The sequence below is a fragment of the Larimichthys crocea genome, chromosome XVI (assembly GCF_000972845.2).
Source record: "Larimichthys crocea isolate SSNF chromosome XVI, L_crocea_2.0, whole genome shotgun sequence".
NCBI classification, from domain to species: Eukaryota; Metazoa; Chordata; class Actinopteri; family Sciaenidae; genus Larimichthys; species Larimichthys crocea.
In genome coordinates this window covers 5708899-5726543 of record NC_040026.1, presented here as the reverse complement: position 1 = coordinate 5726543, position 17645 = coordinate 5708899, and the positions used below count along the sequence as shown (strand labels likewise).

Below are 17645 nucleotides of genomic sequence, written 5' to 3'. Positions count from 1 at the left end.
GGTTGGGCGTGCAGCCAAATGCATAGCAGTGGCACGTCAACAGGTGGTCAATGAACAGCTGGACTGAGGCCTAGAGGAGCAGAGTCATTCAGGTTTCTATTTTCTGCTCACTGCTATTCAAACAGCAAAAAGAACTCGACTCTATCGCTGCAAGCATTAGACACAAGGAGGACAGTCAGCAACTTCAGCCCCTCAAAGCTGTGAAACTTGCTTAAATGATACAGCCACTAGGAGGATAAGCACACATGAATATACTATTATAGCCCTGTGTATGCACGCTATCATCAAATAGCCCCAACATTCATGTCCCACTTACTGTTGATAAAGTAAGTGAGAAGTTCATCCTTCTTTCTTTTTTTGCCTAGTGGGCTGTGAACAGAGTGAGATATCATGCTACAAAGAAAAGTCGGCGGGGGGGCATTTTAAAGCTTGTGTTCCTGAGCCGAGGCTGTGAGCCAGCAAAGCTGTCCATCCATTCATCCAGGACGCCAAAGCCAAAACTGACCTCAAATCCCTCTGTTCCAATTCCTAAATAAACAAGAGTCAAAAAGTTCAAATCAAAGTTAAGTTGTTAAAGTTTAGAGAAGTGTTTAACATTTAAGAGGATTGGCAAAAATGAACTATATTAATTTTTCTAACTTTCAAAGTTTCATCAGTGTGTAATCGCCTCAAAATAAAAATAGTTATGTTGCCTTGCCTGAAGTCCTCTTCCAAAGAGTCTGTTGAACCACCATATTTCTACAGTAGCCCACAACAGACAAACTAAACACAGGGAGGAAGGCTTTTTACATTGTGCAGTTGGTTTTCCTACAAGATAGGAAGGACAGGGTGTAGCGAGGAGGTTGCAATCTGCAGCCTCACTGCTTGATACCAGTAAATCCTAAACACACTGGACCTTTACAAGGTTATCACTCAACAATGCACAGCCACACTAGTGTGAGCTAAATGCTAAAAACTGCATGCTAACAAATGACAATGCTAATATACTGATGTTTAGCAGGTAATGTTTACCATGTGCACCATGTTAGTAAGCTAGCATGCTAACATTTGATAATTAGCACTAAACACAAATAAAAGCTGAGAGTGCTAAGATAGCAAAAAAAATATGAACCTGATGATGGCACAAGATGAAAGATGAAGGGATCAGCAAAGTCTATGCAAGTCTAATTTCATGAGAATCTTTCCAAGTTGGTACAATATTTCAGTCTGGACCAAAATGGTGTACAAGCCCACACCGCTAGCATGGCTAAAAAACTCTCTTGGGTTTGGGTTTGATCACATTTAATTGACAGTTCTCACAACATCAGCCAATCCAACAACTGTCAACACGTTTTGATTCGAATAAATAAATATGATTCTGAGTGGCACGAAGAAATGCTTGATGTCGCCTTGTAAGAAGAACACAGACACGACCAGTTGGCAGAACATTGTGTTTTCCCATTGTTCATAGTAAGGAACTAATTGAGAGAATATGTTTTGAGGGCCTTTAGCAAAGAGTCACAACCAGCAATACATCACCGCAGTGACATGACTGTACCTTAAATTGGAAGTGAAATGTTGTATTCCAAAATTCTCAAGCTGAATAAAAAGCTTAGATGTCACGCATTATGAGATGGTTCAGTTCCTTGCTACTCTAACACTGGCCTACGTGTGTAAAAAACAGCACCACGATCTATTTCCATGACGTAACACAGGTTTCAGGTTTGCCATGAACTTTTACCAAGTGGGACAAAAGTTACAGCGGGCCGAGTGTCAGTGGCACTAAGCTTGCTTTGTCAAAAGTGGAGGTCAAAAGTCTACAGTCCATATTCTAATGTGCTATTTTGAGGGCTTTATGTGTGCATGCCTGTGCAACCCATTATCATGATACAGTACATTTATATTAGATGATTCTGCTCTTCGTGATTTATGACCAACTGCAATGTTCAGGGGCGATGCAGGATGTCCTATGTAGAGAGGGAGGCAGTTGGCAGGTGCTGAGGTCCTTAAACGTATCCAAGTGTTTAGTTGACAAACCATGACCATATCTTAAAAGGTTTTCCCAACCTTAATTATACAATATGAAGTAAGAATTTTAGAAATGTTAGCACTGGACATGAAAATATTATACTGAATGTAATTTAGGGTTTTGAAAATTCATCCAAATTAAGTTTTTTTAGGTTAAACCAAGTTGACTTGTACTTGTTTATACAATACTCAATGACGTGGGTTTAGTTCACCACAGGGTGCTGACATCATCACTGATGTGATGTGACGGAAATCAATGTCCTCTGTCAGTGTGTGTGTGTGTGTGTGTGTGTGTGTGTGTCGTCAACAGGACCCGAGCGTGGAGCTGTGCAGGTTTTCCTCTGATTGTCGCTTTAATCAACCTTAATCTTATTTTCCTATATGGATTTGTCAAAAAAGAACAAAAATAATCAAATGATAAAGTGTGAAATGTATTTATTGACAATAAACGTTATGAACATTTTGAAAACGGTGTCTGATTTCAGACGCTCTCCTCCAATTTAATTGAAAGAATGAACCAAGTTTTGAGGATTTGGACCCTGAAGTGCTCAAATGCACACAACGAAATTACTCTGTTTGAGAGGTCCTTATCTCTGACTGGACTGCATAAAGTTTAAAACTAAGCACCCAGACTTTTAAATACCTAAATATTTCCAGACAGTGCTGAATTAAATTATTATATTGTAATATTAATTTGACTAAGATAAGATGAGCATTCATATCCTGTGTAGGAAAATGAAAACACTAGAACAGAAGCAGTGCAGTCAGTAACCTTTGTAGGTGTTTTGATACCAAGTGATTCAAATAAGTGAGCTGTACAACCATGAATTTGTTTACGTCAGCTAATGAACCATACACTAAATAAACTAACTAATGAAGTCCGACTGAACAAACAAATCACTCACATTAGTTTTTCATCTCATGAGCCAATGGTGACTTTGTCTACCTGTGTAAACATTCAGCTGGTTCACTGTTAATTAGTACATGGCTGGTTGCAAATACTGAGTCATGCCGTAGCACATTTTTAAAGGAACCTATTATGTTCATTTACAGCTCTATTGTTTTGTTCTGGGTTTCCACTCGAGTAGCTTTGAATGATTCACTTCTTTAAATAAATGCTTGTCAGTCTTTAATGGCCCTTTGCAGCCTATTCTAAGTCATTCTCTGTCCGAAACAAGCTCTTTCTGGTTTTACATAATCATTTGAAATTTTGGCTCATCCAGTATTGTAACAATATACGGTATATCGTCACTGTCCGATGTTTTCATTAGGATGAGAGATCACAAAGCTTATCATCTATCCCTGAATCAAAACTCATGTTATTTATCCAAAGCTATCCTTCTATTTATCCTACATACATGATCTAACAAAATATATTTTCATTTGTCTTGGTTCTCTGCTGGGAAATGGTGGAATGCTCCCTTTGGGTTGGGAGTTATTTATTTGTCCCAAGCAAAGGAGTTCAAGTACCTCTGGGTCTTGTTCACAGGTGATGGGAAAATGGAGCATGGATTAGTGCGGCCTCATTCCCTTGGTGATCCTGAACCATGGTGTTCCCCAGCAGCTGAACCTGAAGGCAAAGCTCTTGATTTTCCAGTCTATCTACATTCCAACTGTCACCTATGGTCATGAGCTTTGGGTAGTGACCAAATGAATGAGATCGCAGATGTAAGCAGCTACATGAGTTACCCATGCTGGATGGCTGGGCTCAGCCTTAGAGATAGAGTAAGGAGCTCAGACATCCATTGGGAGCTTGAAATAGAGCCACTGCTGAGGTAGTTAGGATGCCTCCTGGGCACCTTCCTTTGGAGGTTTTCTGGGCACGTCCAACTAGTAGAAGACCCCTGGGCTGACCCAGAATCCACTGGAGGGACTATATAGCCCACCTGGGAATGCCTCGTGATCCCCCAGGACGAGTAAACAACACTCTGTGTTTAATGTGACTGTGGGCAAAAGACATATATTGCAGATTGTTCTCGGCTGTGTTTTTCTGAACAAATGGTGAAGCTCTTCCATCCACCATGCACCATCACAACAAAGTGATGGTGGGAAAGTTGATTTTTGCAAGTGGAGAATTCAAAATATTCAAACACAGATCGAACACAGCAGCCTTCCTCCAAAAGTTTGCCATAAAAGGTTTGCCGTAAATTACATCAGTGTTAGATTTAATCATTGAAGTAATCTAATCTTTGAGTCCAAATATGTGAACTTGTAGCTCTGATTGCAGCAGGGTGTGTTTGACAACACAGAAATTTGATTAGGAAAGAGAGAAAGTCAAAGAACAAGTGGGAAGCTGAATGAAACAGTGTGTGTAGATTATCTCTATCAGCATTTTTCATGCCAACCGCAACAGCACTGTATAGTGGAAAAAGTCTTTAAGTGCCCCCGTTGTGTGCCAGGTTTGGTGTGTGTGTTTGTTTTTCTGTGTGTGTGTATTCTGTATAATTTAATGATAGAGCTCTCACATTTACAAAGTAGGCTGATGCTGGATGTTCCAGTGAAAGGGTGCCGTAAATTGAATGTGGAAAGAGTGACGTGAGCATCACTTCAAACAGCATCTGCACATGCACAACACACACTCTCGAGTACACACATGTACACACTTTATTACACATGTAAGTTGAAAGTCCATTACCACCATCAAGACAATGAAATGGATTAGATTTCTGATGAAGAGTCACATGGTAAATGTTGTGAAGGGTCTATTTTAACCCAAACCACGATGGTTTCCTAATTTTTGTTTAGGTGAATGACAGTGGACTTAAGATCCAAACACAAGGCAGAGGACTAAATCAGTTAAACAGTTTATTGAGTTCACAAAGGGAGAATGTGCAGGTGAGTGGGAAATCCAGTGACGAGGTGTCCGGGGTAGTGCAGAGCTAGTGGTGGCAGATATCCAAAGTGCAGGCGAGAAGACGTAGCAGAGCTGGACATGGCAGGTAAAGAGCAGGGAGGTTTTTTCCTGGAGCACAATGGGAGCAGTTTCCACACAAGAGTTGGCCTAGCTACCACTAGGGAGAGCGAACAATCTGTTGGTGTCTGAGAGGTAGAGCCAGTCTTTTGGAGGTTGGGGTGATCTGCCAGGTGAGAGGGAAACCGGAGGCTTCACCCAGAAACACACTCACAGAGGGAGTCAGACGAGACGGACAGAATCACAAGGGGAGGAAAAAACAACAGCCTCCACATGACAGGTAGTTTTGAAACCAAACTGCAACTGAAAAGTCAACCTAAAAAGTCTTAAAACAATAGGACAACATTGAAGTCTGAACCAGAAGTAAGTGTTATCTTATTGTAGGACAAAATCGGACATGAACCCTGGTCTTGAGGGAGAAACACATCACCTGATGTCCTAAAGCCTCCCTGCCATTGGCAGAAAAAGCCCTGAAGACATACTTCAATACCTCGTATCAGCTGGAGCTCTTTTAATACATCCATGACCAGTACGCCAAACTATGTCTTGGCCATTGACAGTAACTTCCTACCTTGCAATTCTGAGCCAAGAAATCTCCTGGCACATAACCACCTGTAAAACACCAACTTGTCACTTTTACACTTCTGTTTTAGCACAGATTAAACCAGTGTTTCTCAATCCTGGTCCTCGGGGGCCGCTGCCCTGCATGTTTTAGATGTTTCCTGCTCCACCACACCTGATTCACATGATCAGCTCGTCATCAAGCTCTGCAGTGGCCTGATAACGAGCCACTCATTTGAATCAGGTGTGGTGGAGCAGGAAACATCTAAAACATGCAGGGCAGCGGCCCCCGAGGACCAGGATTGAGAAACACTGGATTAAACAAACAGAACTCGTTAATTAGTAGAGCTTTGGAGGTGCCAGTAGGCGGCTTTTGTTACTTTTGCACAGAACCAGGGTAGATGTTTCCTACTATTTCCAGTCTGCTGCCACATACTGTATTCAGAGTACAGACATGAAAGTGTGACGCAATATAGAACAACACTGAGGGAAGTAGAGACAGAAATTTGATGCAGAATACTTAATAATATGTACCATCTCATTAGTACTTTGTGACGTATTTCCCAATTGATCTTTGCAATTCATCATTTCATCAAAAAACAGACTTTATTTCATTTTTGTAATCTCAGAGATGATGATGATGTTAATAAAGCAATACAATTAAATGACCCATATTAAACTTTTCCATATCAAAAGGTACTGATATTATTATTCAGATGAATGGCATAGGTTTGAAAATGATGATCAGCATTTTCTTTGTATTCTCCTCGGCCAAAGTGCTGATTATATTCTCATACTTTCTCATACAGAAACTACGGCGTTAATTAATGAAACCTCTTCAACATGCAGCACATTAATTCATGTTTGAGGTTTTCCTTTATTGCATTCAGATTTCATCTCACTCGCACTCTCTGTGAGAGCGAGGCAGCCATATGTCCCAGTTCTTTGGTTGGAGAGTAAAAAAGTACGAGATGATAATATTTGAGCCGATTATAGAGGCCTTTATTCAGCCTGGAGAAGATTTGAAGCACAATGAGAGTAGAGAAAAAAGAAAATCATCAGTCACGTGTCATCTCATAGTACTCATAGTTCCCTGAACAACATATTACATAAAAGTTATGTGATTAATATGCTGTTAGTTTTTGTGAGATTTGTGATGGCTGATGTGAGACTGAACTCTTGCTATAATTAGATCTGTGTATATCAAATCTAGTGGATTATTTATTTGCCATTTGTATGGTTGGGATAAATCTTGTGAACCACATGAATAGTCACTGAATGAATGAATTTGCATCTGACCCACTTCCATTTGATTTGAAGCCCAAGGAGAGTTGTAATATGCAAATTGAGTTGTACAAAAGTGGGCTGTGAGAAGACATTTTCAGATAGGATACTGAACACTAAGAATAAAGGAGGGTATGCCTCAAACAAACTTGTTCGGTCATGCTAATGCATGTAATACACACACCATACTGCTTGGTCAGGTCAGTAAAATCAACTTTGACCACTGACTATTGGTTTGGTTGTTTGAGCAATGCTGCAAACATGGGCATAGTCACTCTTTATACTATTGCTAGTATTGCATCTCCATACACATCGAGATGAGGCAAAAGGTCATGCAGATATGTTATCCACTGGTGGATTAGGGGTCATGAGGCACGTCTGTATATACAGGCATGACAACTCTTCACATGTAAGGTCTAAATAAGACCTTTATAGTGTTGTACTTGGTTGTATTTTATGAGTAGTGATGCCACATTTTGCAACACTACTACATTAACTACATTTCCCAGTAGCTTTTGGGTGGCATAGCTATTTACAAAATGTATGTAGCAAACTATTTCCATTAAGTAGCAATGTAGCACAATCTAATGCAACATTTTATTTTCTCATAAAGGAAAAGAACCTCTGAAATGAGCATGATGCCTTGAAACAAGTGCAGATACTACACGTCCACCATGTCTTAGAAGACAGGTAGTCTTCTAAGTCAGGAGAGAATTGAGCAGGCCGGTGTGGAGAAGAGAGATAAGAGGCCAGGAGCTGTTAACACCTGCATGGCCAAGGTGGTCTGACAGACAGTTTGAGTTTTTATAATGCAACTAAGTATTTAATTAAAAACTAATAAGCTTTTCAGCTCATGACTATACCTGAATGTGAGTTCTTGTTGTGTTTTGAAGCTTAGAAGGTACTAAAATAAATCACAAAAGATTTATGAGCATTTATACCTCTGACTGCGTCCAAGGTCATATAGAGCACAATTATCATATACATAATTATGGAGTGGAGCACAGTCTTATTATTATTATGTATTTCCCTGCAGTCAAGAACTGTAACTGTTACTAACTACATTTATTCTCTATCTAAAATCCGGAGGCTTTGTTGTTTAATCAGGAGACTGACTAGTTTACCCATCTCGGGGGATTTCAGACAGTGTTTGACCATCTGACAAGCACTTCATGAATCACAGATTTCTTGTTCTTTTCAGCCCAGTCTCTGGAAGCCAAATGACTGTGGTTCAGTGTTTTCAGTTCAAACTTTGAGGGAAAGACAGCAGATATTTCTTCTGTGAAAAAATCCATGGCATCTCTGAGTTTGAGAGGAAAGAATACTACTCAAAATTTCCATCCATCCCGGAGAAACCTGTTTTTTCCTGATGTGATTATACATAATGCATGAGGATAAACTGTACTTTGGTGCGAAAGTGACACCTGAGGGATAATGGCAGTGGAACTGAAGACAGCATAGACACCGTTCACAGCTAATCTGATTCTGCGAGGCAATCCTGTTAACTATGCTGTCTAAATCATGATATAATTATTTCTTTCAGTTTGATTCGTTTGTGTGTGTATGTGTGTGTTTGTAATCCAAAAAAGCTTTGCCTACCTTTCTGAATGCACACAGGAACCCAGAACTGCTTCTCTGCTATTTTTATCTGCATTCTGTTTCCAAAGAGAACATGTAATGCAAACAGTGAGGAGTGTGTGCGTGTGTGTGTGTGTGTGTTCAGAGGATTTACAACCACAGTATTAATAGCTTGTCTTACATCTCCCTGCTACAGATATGACATGCTGTGCTTGCTGAGGATGAAGAAGATAGGACAGGAAGAACCTGTTGGAGGTGAAACAAACAGCAGACCTTGACCTCCTCATCACCACGGCTACGAAAGATGATGAAGATTGACGTTATCTTTGTATTTGCAGTTCAATATGTGTGGACACGATAGCATTGTATGAGCACCAGCAGGAGCTGAATGAGAAGCAGATGTGGACACCCTCATATGAAGTGGACACCCTCATGTCTGTATATATTTGTCACTCCCAGAACTTCCTGTGGCATGAGGAGAATGATCACCGTCTTACATAAAACAGAGACTTTTCAACTTTTATTCTTTCTCTTATGTTTACCCTCTGTCCCTGAAACTGTCTTTGAAACTGGTATTTCTTAGTGATGGAGAAAAGTTGGCAACAGGAGAGTAATGCTGCTGAAGCACAGGTGAGGGCAACTTTATCGAAGCATCAGTGGTTTGATTTACACAACAAAAAAAAAAAAGGAAACAATGTTGTAACATCAGTCAAGCTGAAGTGAAAAATAATCTGGCTTGTGATGTTTTTTTTATTCCATGACTGTAGCTGTAGCAATATGACTGCTTTTAGAGGACATCTGGAATGTTCATGTTTTAAACAGTGAGGCAGTGTTCAGACAGAAAACAGTGTTGCAGGCCCACCCCCACCACCCCCCGCAGTCGTCTAATGGGACCACCATGTCTCCAGAAAATGTTTAAATAATCATCTATATATGCAAAAGTGCATTTCTCGAAGATTATTAGTGACGAGAATACCATATTTCTGCAGCCCTTCCATTTTTAACAGTGCTGTTTTCGGTCTGAACGCCCAATGAAGTTGGACATATTTTTTCAATAAATCTCCAAAAAGAAGACCAAAACTAACATGACAGTCAACAGCCATGCTAACAGCTCTGTAAGATTGTACTCAGGCAGCTAAATGCCAGCATGCATACATGCTCACAAAATGTCAATGTTGTGAAAAGGTCTATTTTGACTCACCCCATGATATTTTCTGAAATTTATTTAAGTAGTTTTGTTGCCCAAACTTACTAAAGATAAGTCAACAAACTAAAAATTGTCTCACAGGGAAGTTGAACTCCAGTTTCCCAGGAGAAAGTTCCATGTGTAACCCATTTATTCAACTCAAGTTCTTCCCCAAACATGGAATTTGTCGCTCTTTACTACGTCACCTGACAAGTATGGACGCCTGGACCAGCCTAGTCACTGAATGTCTTGCCAAGAAAAGCAGTGGGATTCATAATTATGAAAAAGTACTTTGGTCATAAACCAAATTTTCCAATCCAATTTTGCCCTGATGATGGAGCTACACAAAAAGCCAGAAAGTTGTGAGGGGATTTTCTTTTTCTTTTCTTTTTTTATTCTAGCACGCCATATAAAGGTTACACAGGGTCAAGCATATGTCTTGAAGTCACTGTGGGATAGTGTTAAATCTTAGTTTGTTATTGGGACACTGACTTCTTCTTGAGATACAGAGCAGCTGTATGTTTGTGTTTATGAAAGAAGGTGCTATTTTGATCATTACTATGGTAACCAACGTTTCTAGACTAATGACGAATTGGCAAATACCTTATAATGTAGATGCATTTTATTTAAAATTGAGTTTGCATCATGTCTTGACAAGCATATTGATAAATCTCCATTCTCCTTGGCCAGACTGCAATAAACCATTCAGCATAAGACTCCTGTGCACTTTCTCTACACTGACTGATCATTGACAACAAAAATCAGCAAAGTTTAGAGCAAAAGTCAGCAAAAGAAACTGTTGGTTTTGGTCTTCTCAGGTGATTTTCTTGACTTGGGAATGGAAGTAAAGAGAAACACAGCCTTATCCTGCAAAACAAGGTGTTCCTTCAATCCTTGAAAACATCACAACCTTGCTTTGAACTGAAAGTACATTGTAAAAAAAAAAAAAAAAAAAAAAAAGACTAATTCAAATTTAATATATGGCTGAGGAAAATGGTTTTCTCCTGTAAAGATGTTGCTGCTGATGTATTTTTCATCTGTTTACAGATATTTTTGCATGTCAATACTGCTATTTAATGCTACTGTGCAATGCTATCAAACATAACAAATCACTGAAAAGCCACAAGTGCTTTTTGTGTGTCTTATCTTGTGCGTCTCCTCGGAGGCCTCTATTATCATCTCAGGCCAGTTGATCACGGTATGGCTTCAATTCTAATACAAGACAGGACACAAAGAGTGTGAGTAGATTGGCAGGTAGGATCCAAGCTGTTACATCTCCATTGATTGAAATCCCAAAGCAGCAGGAGACAAGCTGCAACCATTGCCTAGCTGATGCATATTTAACTAATCTATCCTCTAAAGAAATCTTGTACTTGGATTTGGGAGGTTTTGTACGCACTGAAAAAATAGAAGAAATTTACACCGTTGGGTCTAAAGCATGTTTTTTTTTTAAGATGTAGCCTGGCTGGCTTTGTACTCATGTGCACTGCACACACGAGAACACCAGATTGCATAGCCTGTGATCAAGTCTCCCATGTCATGAATACAACAATTTAGTTTGAGATACAACTGCATGCTAACCACAAAGTTGGGCAAGTTTGAGACCTCTTTGATTGAGCAGTGGGTTAGTTTGAATCGGAGACAAGGCAGCGTTATAATAATGGTGTATGATAGCACTGGGACGTATTCTTTGCATTTGAAGCTTGTGAGCTGGAGTGTAAAGCTTGTAAGTTAAACACTTTAAACTTCTTTGGGATTGACTTTCTGCTTTCATTGTGAATATGTAAAACTGTACTTTCTGCACCTTGTAAGGTCCACATTATTATTCACGACAAGGCCCGCGAGTACTGTTTCATAACAGGTGGATTTGAATTGATAGACTCTGTATTTCCTACCTGTGCCACTCAGCAGTCTGCGGAAAAATCCTCAGCAGAACTAAAATGATCTGCATTTAAAGGGATTCATACAACTTCTGTCAGAACTCAATGTGTGCTCATTAATATACAGTGATTGAAGGGACACCCCACTAACTTTATACGTCGACATCAGTCTACTTGTCGTGAGCGGTACGGCGCAGCCTGTGAAAACTGTAAGTAATGTCTTCTGTTTGAGGAGGCTTTCAAAGTCTAAAAAATAAATGATTTCATCAGGGTTATCTCAGCATGGGCCTGAAGATTTCAAATTCTTCTGGGATTACAAACTAGGGGTGTGGAGTATGCATTCTCCAGGCATTTATTTAATTTATTTTTTCATCTCCACCCTGTTTGGGGCTAATAGGATATCTAGGCCTCTTGCGAATCCTCTGATTTTATGGAAGTACAGTACTTAATCGCTTGAGTACCCCTGCCATTATCATACATAATTGAGTTATTTTAATTTAATGTTGAGTATGAGTAACTTGATAATACCCTAATAACGGACCAAAATCAGCACCTTCCTTCTGCAGTTTGTTTACAGAACTTACTTAATTATAATATGTTAGCCAAACCTCTCAAGTGTAGTTACACCAATTCAAAAATGAGAGAGAGGCTGGGTGGGAAATAACAGGATGGTTGTGAGATCAGTCAGAGGCTTAGTTGAATGTCTGCACAGTCAGTGCGCTGACTGTTTAGGGCAAAAATCAAGGGAAAGATTTGCTTCGCTTTCATTTGGGATGGCTATGCAGCAGATGGTTGTTGATTCTCAGTGAGCTGGGTGCTATAAGTCTGAGTCTATTTCCATTATTCCTTCCAAATGTAATGTCATCTGCGGTTACATTAAGACCCAATTCCTGTCAATTCAATCCCACTCAAACCTAAAAATATTTACCGATGAGGAAGAAGGAAAATCAGGCTTCCCTTACAGCCATGTTTCTCATAAATGTCACTCAAAGCACAGGCTGGTTATTTCAGCCGGCTTGTATGATTTATTCTGTAAAAATCAAACATGGTACCTGTGAATCACATGTGTTCACAACAGATTTTTATCCTGCATGCTAACGCAGCCACTCTGAACATTCATCTTATTAGTGGTTTTACTTATAGCCAATGTTCTTTAGTACACTGCGTGAATCACCCACCTGCTTAATTAGACTGTGTTTTTAAAAAAAACAGCTATAAAAAAGAATAAGGGATCAGACACTTGGTGTAGTTATGAGGGGGTTTGTCTGCCCTTGGCTGATGTTGTATTTATCTTTAATTGCATTCTCCCTGTGGGTGACATAACACCTAGAGCTACAGTGCAAAACTCATGCTGTTATTCTGTTATTCTCAACTTAAAACAATGAGTGATGTAAATTATGTGCACCGTTATTAAAATAAATAAATAAATAAATAAAAACAGTTTGATCTCTTTGACTCAGTGTCTCTGTGTCCTTGGCAGAAGAGATATTAATCTCTATAATTAATTGGGTTAATCATAATTTCTACTTTGCATTGGACCACAGAGAGGTTATCTGAAGAAACATGCTCAACATCCCTAATGATGTGACAGAAAAGGTCCAAACGAGCATTCTTCATTATCACGTATCCTGCTGAGATGATGGGGAGAGCACTGACCGGAGGGGAATTAAAATACCACAGATTAACAAGAAAAATACAACTGAGATGGAGATTGCGTTTAATACGGGGAGTATTAAACGCAACAATCTAAACTGTGAGAGATGTGACGAGAAGTGAAGATGATATAGCAAGAAACGACAAAGCATTAATCTCAATTATCGTACAAAATAAATAGCTCATTAAGAACAGAGCTGTATTTGTTTGTGCTCTGCATTCTTTGCCATTCATTTTTCTGCTGTGTGAAAATGAGTATAAAGAGTATATGTAAACCATCATTAACTTTGTGTCAAGTGCTTCCTCAAGGGTTCCTGCGGGTCCTTAAAGAGTCCAAATAACATTAATTTAAGGCATTAAAATGTCTTAAAGAGTCCAAATAACATTAATTTAAGGCATTAAAATGTCTTAAATATGATTTTGGTTTTAAAAATTGATTGGATTGTGAAGGCAACGTGACTTTGCATTAACTACAGTTACTACAAAAAAAAAAAAAATCTGGAATCAAGAAGTGATAATGCAAACGGTGCACACCTGCAATGTTTTGTGTGCAACAATGTGGTGTCTCATCTCATCTAATCATCTAAACACCATCTATTATGGGTAAGTGCAAGGTCAGCAAGATCTGGCTTGAAAACAGCATTTAGTGCTTGGTTTAAGGTGAATTTAGGAACTCTGGGTATGAAAACATTAGTGGTGCATGGAGTCCGAAAAAACATAAAGCCACCACCTGCATTCACATTGGGAGCATTATACACTGCAGTGTCGCTAACAACACAAACTCCTCCAACTCCCATAAGTGACCTCCAGACAGCGTTTGGATCCACACCAACATTTAAAGCATGAATTCAGATCAATTTGACTTTGCAAGTAATTCTAGATCTTCCTTTATATCCTTCACATTTTTGTCAGCATGAATGAGAAATAGGGCTGCATTTATAATGACCTCTGCATTGTTTGTAGTCAGTTACTTGGCCAACACAAAAAGAAATGAACTGTCTGTGTCCTTTTACGAACTCGAAGTCACCTTTGGCTTTGAGGCAGCTACAAATATCTATATATATATATATATATTATATATATATATATGATTATTATGGCATGCCGTTCAGGAAATTAAACCTTGAATATATTGAATGAAAACTCTGAATATATGAATGAAACTTTGATATATTGAATGAAGTCTGAATATATTGAATGAAACTTGAATATATTGATTGAAGTCTGAATTATTAATATATCAAGGTTCACTCCATATATTCAAAGTTTCATTCATTATAGATATATATATATATATATATTATATATATATATATATATTATATATATATTATATATATATATATATATTATAATATTAATAGGTCTGTTGTTTAGTGCCAAAGTAGTAACCATGAGGAAATATAAATCTTTTGAACATTTTTTCCGTGCACAGTTGTGTTTATTGACATTAAGGGAACAGTTAGCTAAAAGGATTTACGAACTCTGTGCACACTCACAGAATCAAGCCAGACACTGCTGTGCAGCACAATCCTCTATATGTTGTAGAAACTGGGTCACTGAAATATAGTCTTTGAGACCCTGAGAGCAGCGTTATTTACTGTACATTTGATCTAAAAGTATGAGCGTTAGCCAGGGCAGCCTGAAATAGTCTGATGTGATTGTGCTATCTTAATTATCAACATGAGGCACCAAAATATATGTATATTTAGATCAGGCGAGAATCTACCTCAAAAGCCACTTGAGCAAAAAAAATAATGAATATGGAAAGCTGTGTAAGCATGCACAGCTCTGGCTAAATTTACATCAGGGAAAGTGTACTCAACTTTACAGCACAAAGTGCTGAGTGCTCTCCCTCTCTCTATTTGCTGAGTGCAGTCTCTTAACTGGCGTCACAAGGGTCCACAGCTGATCAGATCTGTTACAAGCCAAAGCACAAAAATAGATCATAACTAATGAATGCATTAATAAACTAATGAATATTAGACTTTTTTTCTATCTGTCTAACCTCCATGTCTACTGAGAGTCAAGTTTTCATAAACCTAAAAGTGAAGACAAGTAAGTAAAGCTCAATGTTATACTTCAATAAGTGGTATTGTCTGCCCGTCCCCAGAGGAGATGAGAAAATCTTTGTCTTCATGTAATGAGCAGCTTTAAATGACCAGATGCACTTTTCTGGCCAGAAAACACGAACACAGGTCTATAATCTATTCCCGCATACTTGTGTAATCCATACAGCATAGCCTTGGGGCTTTGGCTGGTGGGAAAAACAAATGTCAAGTCCTCTGCTCTTCCTTCAGTCGCTACTATCAAGATGATGTGAGTCAAGTTTGTTACACTGAACTGTCTGAACAGCGGCTTTTATTGTCTATATGCAATTTGGATGAAAAACCTAAAAAGGAAAGCATTTTTATAGTGAACCATTATTTCTATTGATAATAATACTTTTTTTTTTTTTTTACATCGGAACATCACTAAAAAGAAGTCAAAGAAACACAAGCAGCCAGGAGATCAGGCTTTAGACAAAAACCCATGAGGAAAAAAAAGGAATACTAAATAAAGAGCAAAAACAAGTGGTATTCAAGGCTGTTTAAACTATATTTATATATTACTTATTTTTTCAGACTGCAACTGAAAATGAGCTTGCTGTCTAATGCTGGCATGTTTGCAGAAAAGTTAATTCATGTGCGTTGCCCTTTAAAGCAGATATAATCAATATTTTTACAACAGTGAGATCAAGACGATGTGTATTGTGCTCAATACTCAGTCCCACTCTCTTTTCCTTTTTTATGAATATTTCTTATGCCCATTTTCATTTATATATTTATATGCGAGCTTCTATGCATCTTGTTGTATGCATTAATTCAGGATAGCTTCCTTAAAAATTGCAGCTTAATCTTTCATTAAAACAGATTAGCAGTAAAGATGGAACGTTCATAGAAGAGCTAACATTTTACAAATACTTATCTGGAGAGATTGTCCTACTCTCATCATGCTGCATAAAAATCATTCCCCTTTTAGGTATTTTGCTGCCAAACACAAGATTGTTGAAATAACCATACTTCTATTGTTTGATTATGTGGATACAATTTATAGATTGGCTTAGAAAGGAAGACTTGGAAAGCTCAATAGAATTTATCATTCTGCTATTCGATCTGCTACGAATGCCCCCTTCAATACACACCACTGGCTTCTGTATTTCTTACATACTCGTCATAACATAGTTTACACTTATTTATAAAACTCTTCTTGGACACTCAGTGCAGCTACTAGTGGTGGCCAAGTGAAATACACAGCTATTTCCTCACATTAGAGTAAAGATAGCTAAATCCAGGTCATACTTTGGTTTGTTGTCATTCCAGTGTGCTGCTGCTAATGTTTGGAATTTGTTACATAAAACACTAAAACTGAATAATGCTTTTAAGGGTGCACTCATGATTTACTTGTTTTTGATCTGATTATTTTGTCACTTTGTTTTATGTTCTTGTTTGTCCACTACCCTCCTTCCCCAGACAAGTGTCTTCTGCACTTCTTATCTCCTGCACCACTCCAGGCAAACACATTATAACAAATCACAAGTTGGCAACTGGCTACTGAACATGCTGGAGCATTTAGCAGCTAAAGAACTAGAAACTTTTAAGTCTGCAACTATAACACATTATGAGGGCATTCATAGTGACTTATAATCTATTCATAATGCTTCATCACTACACTCATAAACATACCTAATGATTTATGATGCACAATATCAACAGTCATAAAAAACACTATTTTGTCTTGTTATTCATGCCGTACCTCAGACTTTGAAGGATTACCTTGGACCACCTGAGTATTCAGACTACATCACTTCAGATGGCAACAGGAAGATACTCCGGAAGTCAGTGAGGGCTTGTTAAATACTCCTGGAAATCCTGTTTACCTCCACAGTTGTGCACCCAGTTCAGTCCAAGATTATCTTATCTCTTCACCTCAGAATGTCAGACTGAAAAATAATGTTTCTGACATCATCCTCTCTGAATCGGGCGCTCCTAAGGATACAGTCTTATCTCCTTTTATGTACTTAGCACACAGATGGCTGCAAGCAAATACAAGTGGTTTGTGATCTTCAAATATTGCCTGCCCTTGTCAGATAACAACGATTACATATAAAGAGAAGAGGTGGAGAGAACAGTGTGGTCATGGAGATATGAACTGGAGTCAGAGAATAAAAATGCTGTATTTTAAAAATCCAAATATTTGATACTCTATCTATCTTTTTGCTTCTGGGCACTCTTTACTTTAGGCAATTAAACAAAGGGGGGCGGGTTCTCTGGCACTGAGCAGCATTCTGTCAGTCTACGGATAAATCCCTATGGTTGCCTTGATAACAAATGCAGATCGATGAAAACAAGGCAAAGCCATGACCTTGTAAATACAGGTACAAACACAACTAATTGGATCACATAATGTAAATGGCTGATAGACAAAACACAAAGAAAAACAAATGTTTCAGAATAAAGCTTCACTCTTGTGCAGAGGCACACTTTAAGTGTATTTACCTTTGAGATTGTCACGATGGCAGTCGTGACTGTTGATTCCCTGTGTT

At 38.5% G+C, this 17645-nt stretch overlaps 1 protein-coding gene across 2 annotated transcripts in view; it reads left to right on the top strand.

Moving 5' to 3' along the window:
- uts2r (urotensin 2 receptor) overlaps nucleotides 1–17645 on the top strand; it is a 56810-nt gene that overhangs the window by 38741 nt on the left and 424 nt on the right. The window contains exon 4 of one of the 2 annotated variants that reach the window (XM_010748502.3): nucleotides 8538–10487. The exons of the other annotated variant lie outside the window; for it this stretch is intronic. The gene's annotated coding sequence lies outside the window, so the exon portion shown is untranslated. Of the gene's footprint in view, nucleotides 1–8537; nucleotides 10488–17645 lie in introns of those variants that run through there. 2 annotated transcript variants of the gene reach the window in all.